This window comes from Anopheles gambiae, chromosome 2 (genome assembly GCF_943734735.2).
Source record: "Anopheles gambiae chromosome 2, idAnoGambNW_F1_1, whole genome shotgun sequence".
Taxonomy (NCBI): Eukaryota; Metazoa; Arthropoda; class Insecta; order Diptera; family Culicidae; genus Anopheles; species Anopheles gambiae.
This window is the reverse complement of record NC_064601.1, coordinates 3,377,037-3,395,942: the sequence shown is the minus strand read 5'-3', so window position 1 is coordinate 3,395,942 and position 18,906 is coordinate 3,377,037. Positions and strand designations below refer to the sequence as shown.

The 18,906-nt window shown below is 48.3% G+C and overlaps 2 protein-coding genes across 2 annotated transcripts in view; one reads left to right on the top strand and one right to left on the bottom strand.

Annotated features, from left to right (window-relative positions):
* Window positions 1-18,906, top strand: part of LOC3290462 (uncharacterized) — a 70,123-nt gene that overhangs the window by 43,515 nt on the left and 7,702 nt on the right. The gene's annotated exons all lie outside the window — the stretch shown is intronic.
* Window positions 1-18,906, bottom strand: part of LOC1281827 (acetylcholinesterase) — a 63,180-nt gene that overhangs the window by 40,830 nt on the left and 3,444 nt on the right. The window lies entirely within an intron of this gene.

The following is an 18,906-nucleotide window of genomic DNA, read 5'->3' as shown; positions in this document are numbered from 1 at the left end:
AAGGATTTGCAGTACATTTTCCGTTCCCCTTTTCGAAATGAAATCAAACAAACCGGACGGGGGTACGGTAGAAGAAGGAGAAAGGAAACGGGGGAAAATATGCACAAAGCAGATTAAATATTAAAGCACAGCAAACGTAAACTAGTCACGAGGGAACCACAACCACAGTCACAGATGTTCGAGATAGTGTGGTCACACTGTTCTGGGTACAGTGAGTAACCCTGTCGTAGTAGAAGGGTTTTCATTCCATCTAAGGATATCTACAGCTTTTTTAGCACATTTATTAAACTTTTCTTGCTCAGGGAAGTCGTCCAAATTCCAGACACAGGCACACCAAGCCAGAGAATGTGTCCTAACTTCACATTAAATAGCTCCTTGTTGTACACATTTTCGTTACGCGGTACGGTCACTTTTTCCGGCGTTAAGCAAGCCATCCATTTGCGCGCCAATGGGTCGCAGGTCCGTGACAGTACCTCATAATCACGGACAACTATTTATAGTGCGCGGCTACAAATGGGGTCTAAAAATACCACCACGCGTGGACCATTATTCGTCGGCAGCCACTGACGGTCAGCGACTGACGTATCGGGGACCTCCATTATCGTGCATTCTGATCTAGGGTTACTTTTCTTGATGGTGCGCCATCATTTCCATACTGTCACCTTCGGTCAACGCGGTACTGTCCGATAAGATCAAACATACCGTTCGCTTCAACGAAACCGCCGGGCATGACCAAACGCTTTCCACCAATGTGGACTCGGAACCGGAAACCATTGTCCGGTCCCGGTTTGGGTGATTACCGCTCACGGGACCTTAACGCTAATGTGCATCAGTTACGGTTCAATACGGTGGCGCCAAGGGGCAGTGCCACCAAATTGGAGTCACTTATTATTAGAGCCTTCTGTTTGGGTCGTATCGTATGTGTGTGTGTGTCTGGTTCTTATCAAAATCTCGTAGTTTATGTTACTTGTTTTTGATGGTTGAAAAAACCCGACCCTTACTTTAAGGACCACTTGCTTATGAAGCCAACGCAACCGCGACATCAGGGCCATGTTCCAGTTCCCGGACGGTACGGCGATTAACAGACGGACGGTAGAGCCGGACGCAAAGTTTTGACGAGCCACTTCAGCTGCGATAAGTATCGCGTGTCTGCTTTTGATTAATTTATTTACACTCCGTGTAGTAATTGGAGGAAAAGCGAAACATTTAGTAGTAATTACGCTGGCAGGGCGTCACAATCGATTCGTACGCCGGGTTGTACGGGTTTGCGGGCTGTGCGGAATGTATGTATGTGAACGAGTGCAGCTGGTTAAGCATAACGTGTCTCGCACAGATCGTAAATCATCCATCATTAGTGTTTTGTAGTTTTTTGTTGTTGTGGTCCGCTGTTGCTGATTCGTTCGTTTTCCCTCTTCCCGCTCGTTTCTTCTCGGTGTAAAAACGAAGCGAACGAAAGAGCCGACAGAGAGCGGAATGGGAAAGGTAGTGCTGCCGCCTGTCACCGTTGCCATCATTTGCACTCGAGTGCGTTCTCGAGGACACGTCTTGAGCTTTTTTTTTTCTTTTCAAACCGAACGCGATGCTTTAATGGGAATACTTCCGCATCCAGCGTGTGGTTCCGCATCCACCTCTTACGCAATACATTGGTCGATCCGATGCGGGGTGGGCGGCCAACAAACTCGATCGGCCCAACAGCCCACAGATACGATAAGTTTCTCGATAACGGAAAGAATACGAGTATAATCCGGGCGGATAATGCCGTTCGACTTCCGGGAAGTTGGGAGCTAGCTCCATAATTATAAAACTTTCACTATGCATAAACATGGTACAGTCCCTGCAAAGTTGGCGCTCCAGCACTGCCCTGCTTGAGGCGTAACATCAAGCGGATCCCCTTTGTTTTGCCATCGATTCGAGCCACCCACGGACGGAGGACACTCGATCCAGGCCGGCCTTTGTCAATTTCACACCGGCCGGCAGGAAAAAGCGGGGAATCCAACGCGTCGTGTCGGACGGCAGGCCTCGGCTGCACCGTGCCACCCCCTGAGCCGTGCCCTAAATGAGTGAATAATGGGCAGACGTCAGGGTCTTGTCAGAATGTGTCAAAAGTTTCTGATCGATCCAGATCCAGACCTTCGCCGGCCGCTCTCGTGCCGGTTCGGCTGGTTCTAATTGACAGGACGAAAAGTCAGTTGCCAAGCAGTGGCAACCCTGAAGTCACCGGCGACGGCCAGCAAGTGGACAAGTAACCCCCCACACGCACACACACACACACAAATAAACCCAACCGAAGATGATGCTTCAATCACTTATCCCGTGGCGACCCCGTGGCGGACCGGGTCGTGAATGGAGTCATCCCGTCGATCTCCATCTGTCACACGCAATCACACTAAGGCTAAATGTCAAAGGTTGACATTTCCGCCAAGTGTCTAACCCGGGGTTTCGAGGACAAAATGGCCCGACAATGGCGTTGGCAATGCTGGTCGCCATTGGACCATCCATTCTGCTCACGAACTAATATACAATTGTGTATGTGTGTGTGTGTCCGTGTGCTTTGCTGTGCCCTTTTATTCGCTTTTCCCATTGCATCTGCCAGAGGTCATGAACTGTTATGGCTTTCAGGAGTGTCATGGCCGTGGTCGTCGTGGGTTTGGGCTGCTGACCATCGGACCACCGTGCGCGTCCACCGGTGGCATCCGTAATTGAAAGCAATTCTCTATTGTGATCCGTTTTTATTGTTGTGCCCTGCCGCGTTCAGCGCGTTCTACCATTCGTACGTGTAAGACTGGGGCGACAAAAAGAAGTAGAAAATGCACGACAAAAAACATCCCGCCCCGGATGATGTGTGCTGCTTGCATTAAGCCCCCTCCCCATTGATGTGAGTGGGTAACACACTCATACCGGACACCCAATTTGATCCGTGATGGACGGTGGTCGCCTTTGGTTTGGTCGCCGGATGTGGACTTGGACGAAAGATGACGTACATGCTGTGATATTGTGTGTAGAGGTGTGTTTGTCTGTATGTTGTATTGTGTGTGGAATGATGGCAAAGGTTTCGCATTCTATCGAGCGTCATTTGGGTTATTTCCTTCCCAACGTAAGTGAAGGCGAATGAAAGTGAGCAGCAATGAGACAATCGATCTGCAGCGAAATATAAAGAACGCTAGCATAAAGGGGTCTCCAATGTAACCTCTCCTGCGTAAGGAACGTGTAGATAGTCTTGCACAACTGCTATTTCTGTCCGTCGTTGTCGTATTCTGCAAATTTTGCCCTTCCACTAATGTGATCCTAACATTGAAGGATTAGGAAGCTCAAAGAAAACCCCCAACAATGAAAGATTAAAAAACAACCCCGTTGTAATTCTAAAGTTTCAAATCGCTCTACATATTCTTTGTAAAAACGAAACATTTTTACATCGAAATCATCATTCAACTGCGATGGCCACTCGAAATAGGACGCCTTTGGTCGGAGCGAGCTGCGTTTGTCATCCGCCGTCAAACAAGAAACCTCGTTCGTTATGATATCGACCATTGTCGCTGGCCGATAACGACTCTCCATTCCGGTTTTCGTTTCGATAAACAAATATAAATGTGTATCGCAGTCAGGCCCATGTGCCACCCCACACCGCTCGGCAGGCACAACCGACAGGCCGTGTAAAAATGGCCGCTCTTTGCTGCCATTCAACCGTATGATGAGTTTATTCCGAATCCACCCGGCTAAGCCCATCCGGCCTTCGAAACCCTGCCGGCGTCCACACGTTCAATCTGGTTTGGTTTATGGTTTGGTTCGATTTGTGCTTTTCCACTGACAGTCGATTTGTCGATTTTCTGGGGGAGGTGTGGAAAAGCCATTTGTAGGATTTATTTTATCTCTACGCTGGCTTATTTCGGAGCGTGCAGAAAAAGGAGAGCAGCTTGGCCGCGTTTCGACCTAGTGACATTTATTGTTCGGATATCAATGGATGAGATAATCATTGTTCGGGGTAGCCCAGTACGGGGGGGGGGGGGGGGGGAGGGTGTGGTTGTGTGTGTTTAAATGGGCAAACGATACGTCAAACCGTCGAAACCCGTCCCGGGCCCACGGTGCGAGCTGCTGAGCCACGGTCTTCGTTGACTTTACCTAGCCGGGACCTAGCCTTCTGGCAGCATGGAAGTTGGTTTGGTACAGGTCTACCGGCTCGTTACTCAACACGAAGATGAAGTTCTCACCAGCCGCAGTACCAGCGCGGGTAGCGGTGTGCGGCGAAGCGATGGTATTATTTCGATTGTAAATTATTATTACCCCGGTCACGATTATTATCGTTTGGCACGAACCCAACAAACGGTCTCGGGCGGTACGGGACAGTGGTGCGCTGTTGTATGCCGCAGTGCACGGTTCCTTTACCCACCGGCACTCCACCATTTGCCGCCAGCAGCCGAGCTGTCTTTGGCGGGGGGCATTAACACCGGGCAAAACTTTGCACTTACTCGGGGAGCTAGTAGGCCAGCAGTTCCCTTTCATCGCTGCTGCGGCTGCACCGGCAGTGAAGTGTTTTAAAACAAAATTAATTTAAATTAGTTTATTAACGATTCGCTGGCCGCCGTGTTCGGGTCGTGGCAGGGCCAAAGGATAGTGTAAAATGTTAAGCGAACGGATTTATTCGTGACTTATTGCATTCTGTGCAGCGCGGTGCCGAATCCAAACGGAACCCACTTTGACCCAGTTTAACCTGCCGAACTTTTGAGGAGGGTGGAGCAGTAGTGGTTGGCGCAGTAATTGTGCCCTGATTCGTGATGCAGCTTCGACTCGGAGGTGGAAAAGTTGGAAAGCAGCTTTCGGGGTAGTTTCATGAGTAAAGTGAATTAATTTGGCTGCATGAATTTTCCAGAGCAATCCAAAGAACGGTAACCTGGACCTGGTTAGTCGGTTCGGTTCCCGTTCATATTTTCATATTTTAATATTGCATTCTGGCTCGTGTGTAGGATCGTTCCGGTGAGTTCACCAGATTGTATTCTTAAATGATGTGTTTGGTCCAATTTTGCAATGAGTTTTTATCTTTTTTCCTATTCCAAAAGGGTTAAATTAAGGATTACTCAAAAACTACCTTCTAAAAAACATAATGCATTGTTTTCTCCTGATAAAAGAGCATTCCACAAAGTGACACATCGCCCAAATCATGTTGAAAATTCCACCTTTATCCTTTTGCTCGCTTTTCATCGAACGAGATCATCCACTCACTTAGCTACAATGTCACATGCAGCAGCACCTGCCACCTTTTGTTTCAGCGAACCGCGCACTCCGCCAGCACGAAAGTGTCGGTGTTGAGTCCCCCCCCCCCATGTCAGTTACAACACCGTAACGTGCGGCTCCAAATTGGTAAAGCAAAAGCGAAAATCCCATTGATAGCGTTTAGCGAAATCAAATCATCGATAGCATTACTTTTTTTTACTTTGTTCCCCTTTTTGTACACTCCGACCAGCAGGCCAGTCGGTCGGCCGAGATGTCCCGAGATACAGGCGCTCGTCAGCAGGCAAGGAGGCCGAAAGCGGGAAAGGAGTACACCACTGGAAGCTTTTCCTCTGCGCGAGCTGCAAAGCCTGTGCCTGTGAAAAAATCGATAAGCCGCAATACGGGTGTGTGCCGGGCTAGAGCAAAGGCAAACTTCATCCGCAGCCTCTGCTATCGTATCCCGATTACCAATGTACACACCATATTTCCTGCAGCCGCTTCCTGTCTTTCTCACACGCCTGCGTTCGCCGAATGCTGGTGCGGATATTATGATAGTCACAAAAAAACTCTCTCTCACACACACACACACACACAAACAAACTACTACTACCAAACCGAACAGAAATCATGCGCCCCCGGATACACCTAGAAATACTTTGGTGCGTCTCGGTGTTTTCGGTGTATTCCTGCTGCTTGCCGTCGGGTGCTTCAATATCTGTTACCACACAATTCCTAGTGAATCGGGCGCTCAACACCTTCCTCTCCACAGTCTGCAGCAAATTGAGAAAATTTGTCCGATCAAGCAAAGCGAACGGCAGGCAAGCGGCAAGCGGACTTAAAAAAGATAAAATCGAAACAAAAACATGATCCTTAACCCGGTGGCCCTCACTATTGACGGCTCTCCCGACACAAATGGACGGATGGTTGGACTCGTTGTCTTTGGCAGTTTTCGTTCCCCTGCCACTCGGAACTACTGCGAAGAAGAAGCGGATTCCATTATTGTGCTTCCCTTTTTTTTGCTATTTTCTAAACGATTACGCTTTCCAGTTCGCTTCGCTCCAATCCAAACAATCGGGGCTTGAGTTTTGCTCAGTCTTGCAGACAAATTTGGAACCTGTACGTGTGTCTGTTTATGCCCCGCCTCCCCTCTCCCTGCCGGAGATGCTAGTGAGGTGTGTAGTGCTGCAGTGTGCCTGCCCGGTATTCCCCTCTCCCGTCCAACCCTCCCCCGGTCCAAACACTGCGCTCTTTCTTAAGCCCAGTTTAATGCCACCATTTTCCCGTGCGCTCACATTCATCGATCCGTTCGGCGGTACGGCGGTGTATGCAGCAGTAACCTTCCTTCCACTCTGCAAATCTGCACCACCGTGAGCGTGTGTGTGTGTGTGAGCGAGTGCGAGAAAGCAAAAGAGAAAGAGAGTGAGTGAGAGAGAGACAAGCGGTCGCTGGTAAGGCAACACCGGGGACAAGGTAAACAGTTTAAAAGCTTTCTGCAATAGCTTGTCACACCTGTCTTTTGTTGGGGCTTAAGTCAACTTCGAGCTTTCGGTGCCTCACGGGCACCAGATCGACACACACACATACACACAGAGACGAGGTAAGGGCATTGGGGACACTTGGGACGCCTTCTGCACCTTCCACCCAACACTACGCTTGCTAGGATCGCGGGCCGCATTCTGAACGCCGTGCACGCCGACAACCAAGGACAACCGACAACCTTCGTTTCCCAGGGGATGATATACTGTTACACACACACTCCGCCATACCCTTCCCTACCTTTCCTGCTTCCTTCGACCGGCTGCGAAAACTTTCGCATACCTTTTGCTGCTTACCGAGCCGGCACCAAAGCCCCTGTGCGGCGATAAAGCCCAACCGCGCACTGAAACGAGTAATGAGGGTTGTGCGAGAGATTGTGCCATAAGGGGTGCGTGCTGGAGGGTGGATCAAAAGAGACAGAAAGAACCAGCGAAAGATTCGCACTTTCGCACATGTAGCGTGGAAGAACGAGGGGAAACGAAAAGAAAACCGCGCGAAAACGCATGAAGAAGCAGAGGGGAAAAAACAGAAAGAAACACTGCAAAACTTCCCGGGCAAGGAAGGGTTACTACCACCGACCGGGAAGGATCGGTTCTGAGGGAAAGCGGGGAAGGCTGAGGGGCAGCCATTGGGGCTGGGAAGGGGGCAATGTGGAGGGATGTGCTTTAGCGCGCACGCCATCACTTGATTTACGCAGCAAATTCAATTTAATTTGCAATAAATTTTCTCCAACCGCTTTTGTGCGTCAGTGTGTGTGTGTGTGTGTGTGTGTGTGTGTGTGTGTGTGTGTGTGTGTGTGTGTGTGTGTTTGAACGTGTGCTTGTATGCTTTCTGTGTATCTTCTGGTGCTTTATTTTCGTTTGTCCGCATTTGCCAACCAACCGTTCTTCTTCTTCCCTTTGTTTTCTTTCGCTTGCCTCATTTTTCCGCTCACTTGTGTGCGTGAGTGTGTGTGAGAGAGCGTGTGTGTGTTGTTATTATTTGCTACTTATTTTGTTTAACGCCAGGAGAAGCGTTGCTCTCCGTTCAGACGCTGGCAGACTTTCTCTGTGTTTGTCCCCGCAGCGTGTGTGTGTGTGTGTGGGTGTGCTGTTTTACCGCTAAAAGTTTTATTTATTTTCTACAGCCACCGTTTCCTGCCACAATGTCGCTTTTGCCGGATTGATGTGCGCTTTTCCCGTGTATTCCGCGCGCCCGTGTTCGGATTCGGTGGGGTAGTAAACGGTTTGCACCTTTTGTTTAACCAGCGGCTGGGTAACGTAGACCCTTTTAGCAAGCATTCAAGTTTTACGACACATTTTGGGAATTTTGAGCAACGAAACATGAGCTGTTAGGCTACGCTACAATAACACTCTTATCGGAAAGGTTTTAAGCATTTGCATACTTTTAGGAATATATTTTAAAAATAGGATAAATTTACATAGATATGATGTTGTGATGGCTTGAAGTTGATAGATTTTATCTAAACGAAGTAAATTTCTTCAAATCTGCTTTGAAATGTTTGTAGTGTGACGAGAAATAGTTACTTCAACGCACTTTTATCGTCGAATACAACATAGATCACACTGTAAGCCGTCGATTGAATGTGAGCCAACATGAAGGTGATATTTTACAAAACAAAGAACTAATAGCCAACCAACCAGCAATACAAAGCGAAACATCTTATCTTGACCACGGCTGTATTCGCAATTCGCAATTGGTCGCTGCGATTGTTCAACGTAGGCTCGAATCTTGCCCTCAACGCAGGGGCGTGTGCGAGTTTGCGACGAAGTCGACTTCTTAGCGACGATCAGAACTTCGAACGCTTTCGCACACCTGCAAACCCACCAGCCCTTGTGGACAGATTAATGAGCACCTTGAGCGCCTTGAGCCTGAACTACACGGCCGACCTGGTTTCGTTTACCTCAGATTACCAGAGTCGAGCGGAACAAAAGCTCCTGCGGGTTCGTAAGGAAAAAAACACACACAAACACATACTTACACATACCGACAGTGTGAAATCCTTTGCAAAAGAGAATGCGAGTAGAAATACAGCAAAATACACCCAGAGCCTTTACCAAATGGATTGACTGTGGTGGTACGATTAGCTGTCGTTGTTGTAGTCCTCCGGTGTCGATTCGAAGGATTTCCCTCCCTGTCGGTCTCCCGCCTCATATTTGCTTGTTTAATGCCACACTACCACCGACAAGCAGACGACATCGCTTCGATTCCGTTCCGTAAGTCGCCCAAGACGAAGGTCAATTCAATTAATTTTATTGCTGGATCTAATCCGATTTGAGGGATCGGATTTGTCCCCGGTGGGGGTGTGTGTGGTGTGCTATCGGAGCGGTTTCTGTCCCGCCAAATGGTGCACGGCGCCCGGGTAGAAGAGGAACACCCACATCGGTGGAAAGTAGGGGACACAAAAATTCGTCTCTCCCCCCAAAAAAAAAACATGGCTTCCGCCGTCGATGGTCGAAAGGGACCAAATGTGGATTGGTGGAAAACACTTTCCACTGCTTCTTTCTTTAACAGCACTGTGCGTTTGTTTTTGATTGCGTGTGTGTGTGTGTCGCAAACTCGGAAGAGCCTACTAGGGGTCAGTTGGCTTTGATTAATCTTAGCTTTTCGAGCAGGAGGGGTGGGAAGCCGGGAGTGATGAAAACTCTTCGCCGAAAAAGCACGTGTCTTGCACGGCTTATACGTGTTCAAGGTTATTGAAAAGTCAAAGTCGTGTTCGTGATACAGCTATTCTTTCTTCCCCCTACCGGAGAAAGCGCCACTTTTTGCTGTTGTTGTTTTAGTCACGAACCTTAACACGGGATCAGCGTGTTAGAGGACCGGCGCCACACCGTTTGGATTCGGAAATAGAAATGGCCAAAAAGGGAAGCTCGAATTGAAACTGATTTTTCCTGACTACTCACGAACTGTTTTGCTTTTATGTTTTAAATGCAATCGTATAAGAAAAAAAACGAATGAGACGAGGAAGGAGCAGCATGAGGGAGAAGGATACAAAAAGCTATGATTGTGTTATTATTTTCCCTCGCCACTGCCAAGGTCGTATCTAAAACATATGATTTACGGAGGTCATTCCGCTCCACCCCCCTCCAGAAGGCTCGCGTCCACTGGTAGCGTGAAGAAAGGCACACTGAGCATGAAGCAGACTGTGGAAATGGCGACTATTGGAGGCTTAAGTTACTAACTTAACCAAAGAAACAATTCATTCGCGAGTTGTGAAAATATTTTCATCGAAACTTTTCATCTTTGGTCAATATTTTTGTTTGACTTTATGTCCCAAAGTATCTCGTTATGTTGCCTTTTGCGCGTATGGTCGCTTTATGATCGTCCTTTTGTCCATTGTGCGCTCTCGTCCATTCGTGCCGTTTGCGTGTCGCACTCGGTTCGTTTGTTTTCACGTCACTCAAAGGAACCGCTGGTAGTGGGCTCGTGCTCTACCCGTATTTAAACCCCCTAGTCCCCCTCCCCTCAAGTACCTCAGACGCCGAGTGACGAACACTATCGTGCCGGAATGGGTTGGAAATTTTATAACATCTAGCGTGTCATAATTCATTTTGTTCCAAATGCTAATCAGCGAACGAAACCATTTAACGAACCGCCGGGGGAGCTGACGTCTTCTGCCGGGCAGCTAGAGACAGCTACCAGCAACCCGGTGACCCGGACGACACGATGATAAATGGATGGAAGGGGCTGGCGGAGGAGGCCCGTGTCAGCTACGCGGCTAAAAGGACACACTCACTGGTGACGAGAGAAATCAATTCCCTTAAACGCTTTCACCCCTAGCCGGCATGGTGGAGGTGGTCGCGTAAGAATGGCCATTACACATACACACACACACACACACACACACACACACACACACACACACACACACACACCCATACCCGGTGGGACTTGAGTGAAATCGATGTGTTAGATGACCGGGGTGATAAGTACGGAATGTGATTTATGTGGCTTTTATGGGCACGTTTATGGACACTTATCGGTTGTAATTTTCAGAAACACACTCACTGCCCCGGGGCTGATTTCTCCACGGAATTGACAGTTTCGTTGGCGGTGGGCTGGCGTGCTGGGTGGTATTGGCTTATTTTATATTTCTGTCTGTCTTTCCGAAAGATAATGGGGAAGTTTTTATGGCACCAAATTCCAGCACGGTTTGTGTTTGTGTATCGTAGACAGCTTTGTCTTTATTGGGAATGAATAGACAATATTTTATGTAGGTAAAACGGCGAATGGATGCGCCTGGTGCTTTGTAGTGAATGTCAGCGACCGGGCGTCTCCATTGGAAAACTGATTTACACCGAAATTATAGTTTAAGCTTATTTATTTCGCTTTTCGGTTACGAGATTCATGTTTGTGGTCAGTAAGGGGTTTGTCCTACTAATTAATGCTAAAGTTAATGAATCTTAACACAACCTGCTCGAGTTTTCTTGACACGGAAATTACAAATAAACATAATTGTGTTTAAATATAATTGCCTGTGTCTCATGAGGTGCCTGTGTGAGTGGAGCATGTGTCTCAACTATACTTTGCCAGTGTCGATCTTCAAATTTAAAATATTTTATACTTATGCCTGAAATGTTGAAAATGCCTTAATTTTCTGCCAAAATTGCCCAAAACATTGCCATAAATCACGATTGTTTCTAAAGCCTCTTGGAAGAATTTTGAAAAGCTCTCGACCCGCTGCTTTGTTCCCAAGTACAGCAAACGCACTAACCAAAGAGTAAAGGTAAATGTGCGCTGAACTGAAGCAAACGCAATAATAAAGCAGATATTTGCTGGCACACGGGACATGAAAAATTCATCCTCTCGGCATTCCGCATCCCTCCACCACCCAGTGCGGCAAAATCCTCCATCCGCCGCTGTGCGCCCCCAATTCTTGTCCCTTTATCCTATAGAACGGTTACTCGAGCTGCCCAAACACATACACACACATACACACCCCCAACGCAAACCGCCACTAATGCTTACGGAGGGGCTCATAAAAATGATTTCCGGCCTTGTGGCTGCCGGTGGGCTACTGGCAGACCTCCTTCTCCGCCTCCTTCTTCTCCTCCGTTCACCATGCGGAAAGACAGCATAGCTTCAAGCTCCGTATGTTGTTAGTGTGTGTGTGAGAGACTACTTCCCTTTGCCGGTCCTATTTGTCCTAACATCTTTCGGTGCGGTTTTTTGCTTGTCCTGATTCCCGCAACCCAAAATGCAACCAACAGGGCTGTGGCCGCGGGCGATGTCCTATTTCTGGTGCAGTACAGTGATTTTGTTTGTGTGCGAGAGTCAAGAGCCGTGGTTTAGCGAGACAAGAAAAAGCACCTCAATTTGCCCCACCGTCGGTACGAAAGGTACGAAAAGCATATTTTCTGTGGATAAACTTACTTGCCCCGCCCTCAGGACGCCGTCCAGGTGCAGCTTTTCGATAAACTGATAAACGGAACTCCTGCTTCTATTTATACACATTGGCCATTGATGTCCTGCTGTTGCAGTGTATTTTGCTCTTGTATGAATGATGGAATGAATTGATTTTCAACAAGGATGCACAATCACGGGTATCTTTAGTTCACAACCAGGAAATGGAGTAATGGATTTATTTTACTCTTTGGTTATGCACGGGAAATGGCGCTGATGGCCCGGGCGTAGTGTTGTGCACAGCTGAGCTGTAAGCAACAAAAGCATTTCCGCATGATACTTCTTTTTCTCATTTACTGTTGTAACTGCATCCTCGCGACAAGCGGCATGCAGATGCAAAACATTTTCCAATTCGTTTGCCATCGAGCGACCACGCAGAAAGCTCCTGCCGGGGAAAATACGTTTACAGCAGTTAGCAAATGGCAGAAGATCGATAATAATCTGGCCGGTATGCAGCATGATACACTCGTTCCAAGCTTCAACAAATGGGGATTTCAATGTCGGTGCATCCGTGGCGCTTTGTTTGTCAATGAATGGCATATGGAGGATGTTGAGAAAAATATGCATTTCAGTTCCATTACGTTGATGAAAAACCGCAGGCAGCTAGTCTGTGTGGCGTTATATCATTATAAGCATGTCAACGCAGGTGTGGAAGGTGGATAACATTTTTCTTGTTATTTTCCCTCTGATTGGATAACAATGTAATTTAGTTAACATAATGTTTTCGAGAGATCCTTCGCCGTGTTCTGTTTCAACGAAATCAGACGTTAAACGTTAAGCAGAGCCGTTCCACCGTTTTCAAATCACTCAAACAGCCCTCAGCCATCTCTACCCTAATTCCAAGCCTGTCAACTCCCAAGCGAATGCTGCACAAAAATCGAATTGCTTCAATTTTTTAAATGACCTTCTTCCAAACGCACCTGCCGCCCTCGCCCCTTCCCCTCTTCCTATTCTGCACAGCACCAGAGCCGCTGAATCATGCTGCCTCGAGAGCAATTTAACAAATTTTATTACTTCCATTATTATCCGGGGCCTATTTTTTGTCCGTTCGGTGCGTATTTGCTTTATCTTTGCGCCGCCCGACGTGCGCACTCGGCGCTACCATGCCTCCGTCGCACGGCCAATCTGCTGACCTGGCCCGAAATTGGTCTGACTTTGACTGTCGACTGGCGCACAGCACAGAAAAGCAAAACCAAAAAAGGCAAACAAAATGCTGCCCCACGCAGAAAATTATGCACACAAAATATAGCAGCAGCTTCTCTGCCACTCTGCCATGCTTTCCGAAATTGGGTCTCTGCTGGGACTCCCGATTGCCTCCAGAAACAAAAAATGGGCAAAAACAACTGCCAGCGAAAAAGGAAACGCGATGGAGAGGGGGGGTAGGGGGGAAAGAAAAACAAACCACGCACACCACGCAACAGCAACAACAGGAGCAGCAAAAAAGCCCCTCCAAAAGCGTACAGCCGCCGAATGATGATTGAGAAAAATCCCTCCGCGCGTAAGATAAGTGCGCGTTTCAGTTTTACATTCGCTTTCATTTTCCTTCGCTCTCGGGGGCTCCGTTTTTTTTCTCGGGGCGCAACGATAACTTTTTGGCCTCGCTTCGGTAAGCCGCATCTTTATGGGGGCGGGAAAGGCGCATGGTTGTACCGTGCCGTGTGCAAGACAACGGTAGTACAAAGGCTGTAGAACAAAAACACACACACACACACACACACACCACGACTACCGGAACCGACTCCGTTTCCCATCATTTGGAGCGTTCCATCAAGCTGCTGCCACCAAACACCAGCGCACCACTCACAGCGTGGAATGATATGGTGTCCAAGTGGTCCTACCTTGGCGTGAGTCGTCTTTTTCCTTCACCGCTCCGATGCTGTCGATGTTTGTGTGGTTTGGTTTTTGTTTTCCCCCCCCAAACGATTCGTGCTGCAGGCACAACGAAAAACCATTTTCTCGCCTGAAGGCTATTAGCAATTTCCACCCGCCAACTGGCTTGGGTGCGATGCCAAGCCCGTCATTTGATACTGAACGTACTCGCTTTCCGCTGCTCTGCTCGGTCAAGGTAGCTTTTCCATTTCATTGCTCACTCGATCGGAGCGAGAAAAGCAGAGAGAGAGAGAGAGGGAGAGAATTAAGATAGAAAGAGATGAAGGGCAAACAAGGGAGCAGAGAAAGAAAAAAACCCGATTGCAAGCAAAAAGTGGCAAAAATCTGCTACGTTTGCTCTTGCGTCTTCGCGTTGGGGCTGCCGAGGCCTTCCTTCCGTCTTCCCTTCGCATGTGTAAGAGCATGTATTCGCGTTTGTACTGTACTGCCTTCGCCCTTCGAAATGAGGCTTAAAGTGTGTGGTGTACCGAATGGTTTGAATTTATGCCGAAAGAACGTCTCACATGGCCACACACGAGGAGAAGTAACGAAACAAAACAACTTCACTCGCACATACCGACACGCACATTGTTGGAAAGTAATCAAATGTTTGAGATGAAATTGTTTTACCACACCTTGGAGGAATGAACAAACAGTGTGTGTTTGTCTGCCGTGGTGGCGGGCCTGCGGTATGCTGGCAGGCGCAGACAAAGTTTTTATTATTTAAAATAAAAATGGATGTAATAATCCATATTATTCAATACGGAGAGTACGAAAGCTGTGAGCAATGCAATAACCATTTAACGCTTTGATGCTTTGTTGTTTTTACCTAACAAACTTTTGTTGCAGTTGAAATTCCTCAGGCAACAGTCTTGGTAGCAATTATACAGCACAAAAGTCATTTACACGCATTCTACCACGGTTCACAGTGAAAGCGACGGAGCGGCGTTGTACATTTTCCAATGGCATTTTCTCGCTTGTCTGCAACGCTGTGTCAGCTGTGCTCAAACGGGGCAGGGCTTGGAATTTGTAGTTAAATGTAGGAAAGAGTCACCAAAAATGCCATCTAGGCGTCTCGGCGGTAATAGAAATGTTTGCGCTAACAACCCCAAACACCCCGAACCGAATGGACTTCTCCCGGTCGAGTGAAGTTAGTCAAACTGGGGGCTTGCCGTCTGGCTCGAACGGTTGGGCCTGGTATGCGCCACCACACACACAGTTACGCATTTCGTTTGTATTGGTGCATACGAAATGAGCATTCAGTGAAGTTTGGGTTTGACTTTCTTTCGCGTTGGAGCTAGCGTCGCCCGCCTGTTAGTGCCCAACGCGTGCTACGTTTTTGCTCGGCAGCGGAAGTGCTGACGCCGGGAGACACCGGGAGGTAGCTTTGTTTGTGATTAGTTCTCGTCAGCGGCAAATGGGCTTTCACTACTTCCCAGCTCGCTTTTCCTCTCCACCACCGGCCAATTTTAGATTGTTCGTGCTCGACGTTCGTAACGTCTACTGTTCAAGCTTTTACTGCTTGCCGGCTACTATCTACCAAAGCAAAGGAGATGCCGCACCCCGCCTTTTCCACCCAGGGATTGCGTCGGAACGAAACGGAAATATTTTCTCGTTATGTTTTAATCCAACCAGGATCGTAAATTTCCAGCCCTTGGGCATGGAGGGTGAAAGGGTTGGGTGGTGCTGATTGCGGACGGTGTCGACATTTTAATGTTGACTTTATTAAGGAAGCCCGTGCCCGGGAAGGAGAAGCAGAAGGTAAGGCATTTACCTTCAAAAAGCGCTCGGCTAGCTAACAAACACACAGCGTTCGCTACGGCACTGTTTCTCCTCGATCGTAATGCACTTGGTAATGGAAATATTTGCGATTCATTAACAGCGGGAGCAATGAACGCAGCAGCAGCAGCAGTAGCAGCATAACGAATCCACTCAGCATCGCTACAGACGAACGGGTAAGACAAGTCGTTTTAACTCGCTCGCAATGACACAGTTAGTTGGAGGGACCAAAAAAGGAAGAAGTGCTTCACGGCCATTAATTTCATACAAGATACATGTTTACTAATTATGAGCTGAGCGCAATACGATGATTTAAATTTACAAAATGAAATGTAAGAATAAAACCATAATGCCGGCAATATGCAGCAGTACCGCAAAGCAAAGCAGATGTGAAACCCAACCGGCAAGCACATGGAAGCTGGTTACATCCAGTGGTGTATCTTATTACGACCACATGCAAGATAAATCACACTGCTGCACACCAACAATGCCAGCAGTACGACTTCATCTGAGTAGATATTCCACACACGAACTATTCGCACACAAGCGCTGCGCGTTTGGCTACAATGTTGCAGGCCGCAACACACCGATATTCCTGTGCAAATCCCTAGCTTCCATCCGTGGTGTGTCCCTTCATCCTGGGCCAGTATGCCGGCAACAATCTAGTCTGTTTCGATTACACCCCGCGATTCCCCGAGTCTCCCGGTGGACTCACATTCCCCAGCCAGGGACATTGCCGCCCCTGGGATCGTGTATCGTAAGCCAAGCAAGGGCGCTTTTCTTTTGCTACTATCATCTCCTCCGTGCCCCAGTTTTGTTTGTGTGTTCACTGATCGAAACATTTTCTACCAGTAATCCTCCACAGCGGTAGGAAATAAACAATACACCCGGGTGCGGGAGAACAACGATGATCCCACTTCTCCTCCACCCGGGCCCTGAAACCTGCTGAAACCCACTGTGTGTGTGCGACGACAGTGGAGATTAAGTACGTGCAATAAATTTTTAATATTATTTCCACACATGGCGGACGGCGGGGGAAGAAGCGCAAGAAAAGCAAGCGTGCATGCGTTTCAGCCATCGGATGCTGTGGCCAACGGCAAAAAATGGCCGCCCTTCATGCATTGATCTTCCGCACTGGCGGGCGATGCTGGTAGAGCTTTTGCTCGTTCCAATTTTGCAGCCAGTGTGGCTGGCATACGTGCGAAAACGACTCGGTAGGTTTTTATTTCCTCCTGTAGGCCTCAATGACAACAGCAAATCCACCTCACCCACACACAGACACACGTTTGCACGGCTTAATCGAGTCGGGTTTTGTCCAGTGCCCGGGAGCGCGTGACATGCTTAGCGAAGGCATTGCTATCTTAAGTTCTGTTGGGCGCGGACGGGTTTCTTCCGATCCGACTGTGGCAGGCCATTAAGCGTGGCAATACCATTGCTGTGTGTTTTATTGATTTTAATATAAAAATAAACGATTCTTTTGAGCTGCTTGCAGCGGGAGCAGCAGTGTCGGTTTATGGTTTAAAGCGGGGAGGGCCCATACGTACCATTTGCATTGATAGTTATGTTTTCTGATGGAAATATCTTCGCAGTAACAACTCCACAGCGGAATCGCTATCGATTTAGCTCGAGATGTTTTTAAAGATGCTGTACAATGTTTGAGACATTATATTTAAATTCAAAGACAAGCTATTGAATTTAGAGCCGAACAAGTGTTTGCTAAAACCAAAGAGCTTACCAATGCCATGAACAAATCAGTTCCGTTTCCTGTCAATCTTGTCAGCAATACGTTTGTATTGCATTCACAAAACTACAAAGCTTGCCAACATCCCTGGCACATTGTTACGATTGCCAATTCGGTCGAAACCTTCATGGCCTCTTCCAACTCCGCGCTCGCTTTACGATGTAGCTGCTGCTGCTTTGACAGACTCTCTTTGTGTGCGCCCTGAACAAGCAGTTTGTACAGTGGGTGACTGATGATTAAAAATTTAAACACTTCCAGTTCCTACGCGAGAAGTTCGCTTCCCGTTGCAACCTTGAACCGTGAGGAAACGGCCATACGGTGTGTGCGCCACCCATCCAGCCCAGCCCGGCTGCCTGCCCCTTGGTACACACACACACACTCGGGGTTGTTTGTTTGCTCGCTGGTTTATTTGTCTTCCGTACGTCCTTCTGCGTACGTGACTCCCGACAGACTCTTTCCGGTGCAGAGTGTGTGGAAGGCTCACAGACACACACACACACACACACACACACACACACACACACACACGCAAACAAAGCACGTAAGGCAGGAGCGTTGACGGGCTCGGCGTTAAAGTCTGGGCAGTGGGGTTTTTAAGAAAGCTCAAGCTCCATCCTGTCCACGTGGATGGCAACATGGAGCGAAAAGCGAAAGCGAAGTCGGAGGTGGGCGAAAACGATACAATACTTAAAAGTGAACTGTTTTCCCGCTGCAACCGCCGTTGGTTAAACATTTATCGTGCGGCGGCGGCGGCGGTGAAGATGACGGCGACGGGCGGGGCAGTCAAGTACTTAGTTTACGGAGCATTGGCCAGGGCAGCGGTGGGAGCTGTGCCTCAAGAAGCGGGCAAGCTTTGTAGCCATCGTTTCCGAGGCATTGTTTCCACAGCACAAAGAGTTCCCGTTCTCCCGGTTCGTCGTCGCACCCTTGCACTCGAGGCTAATATTGGACCAGGACGGTAAGTGGACGCTTTAAAACCTTCATCGTTCCCCGCCTAACATCGTTCAGGAAAGAGAAATTAAACTCAACAACAACACACACACACACAGACACATGCAAATGGACCCGAATTGGCCATCCGAGCAGCAGCAGGCCAATCCTTTCGGTCGTGCAGCCTAATTGCGTAGATGGCCCACACACACACACACAGGCAGGCGGAAAAATGTGTTTCCCTTCGATCGATTATTCAAACCCAGTGTGCGCCCCCCGTTTGAAGCATGTGGAATGATTTATTTAGCACCGCTTCGGCTATTTCTGGCACTTCCTTGCTGGCATGACGGTGTCGGTGTGGCGTGTTGGAGCGTGGCCGGTTTACCGGGACCCACCAGCATGCTGGGTGCGATGATGTGGCTGTGTAACGCTGTGTCAACAAC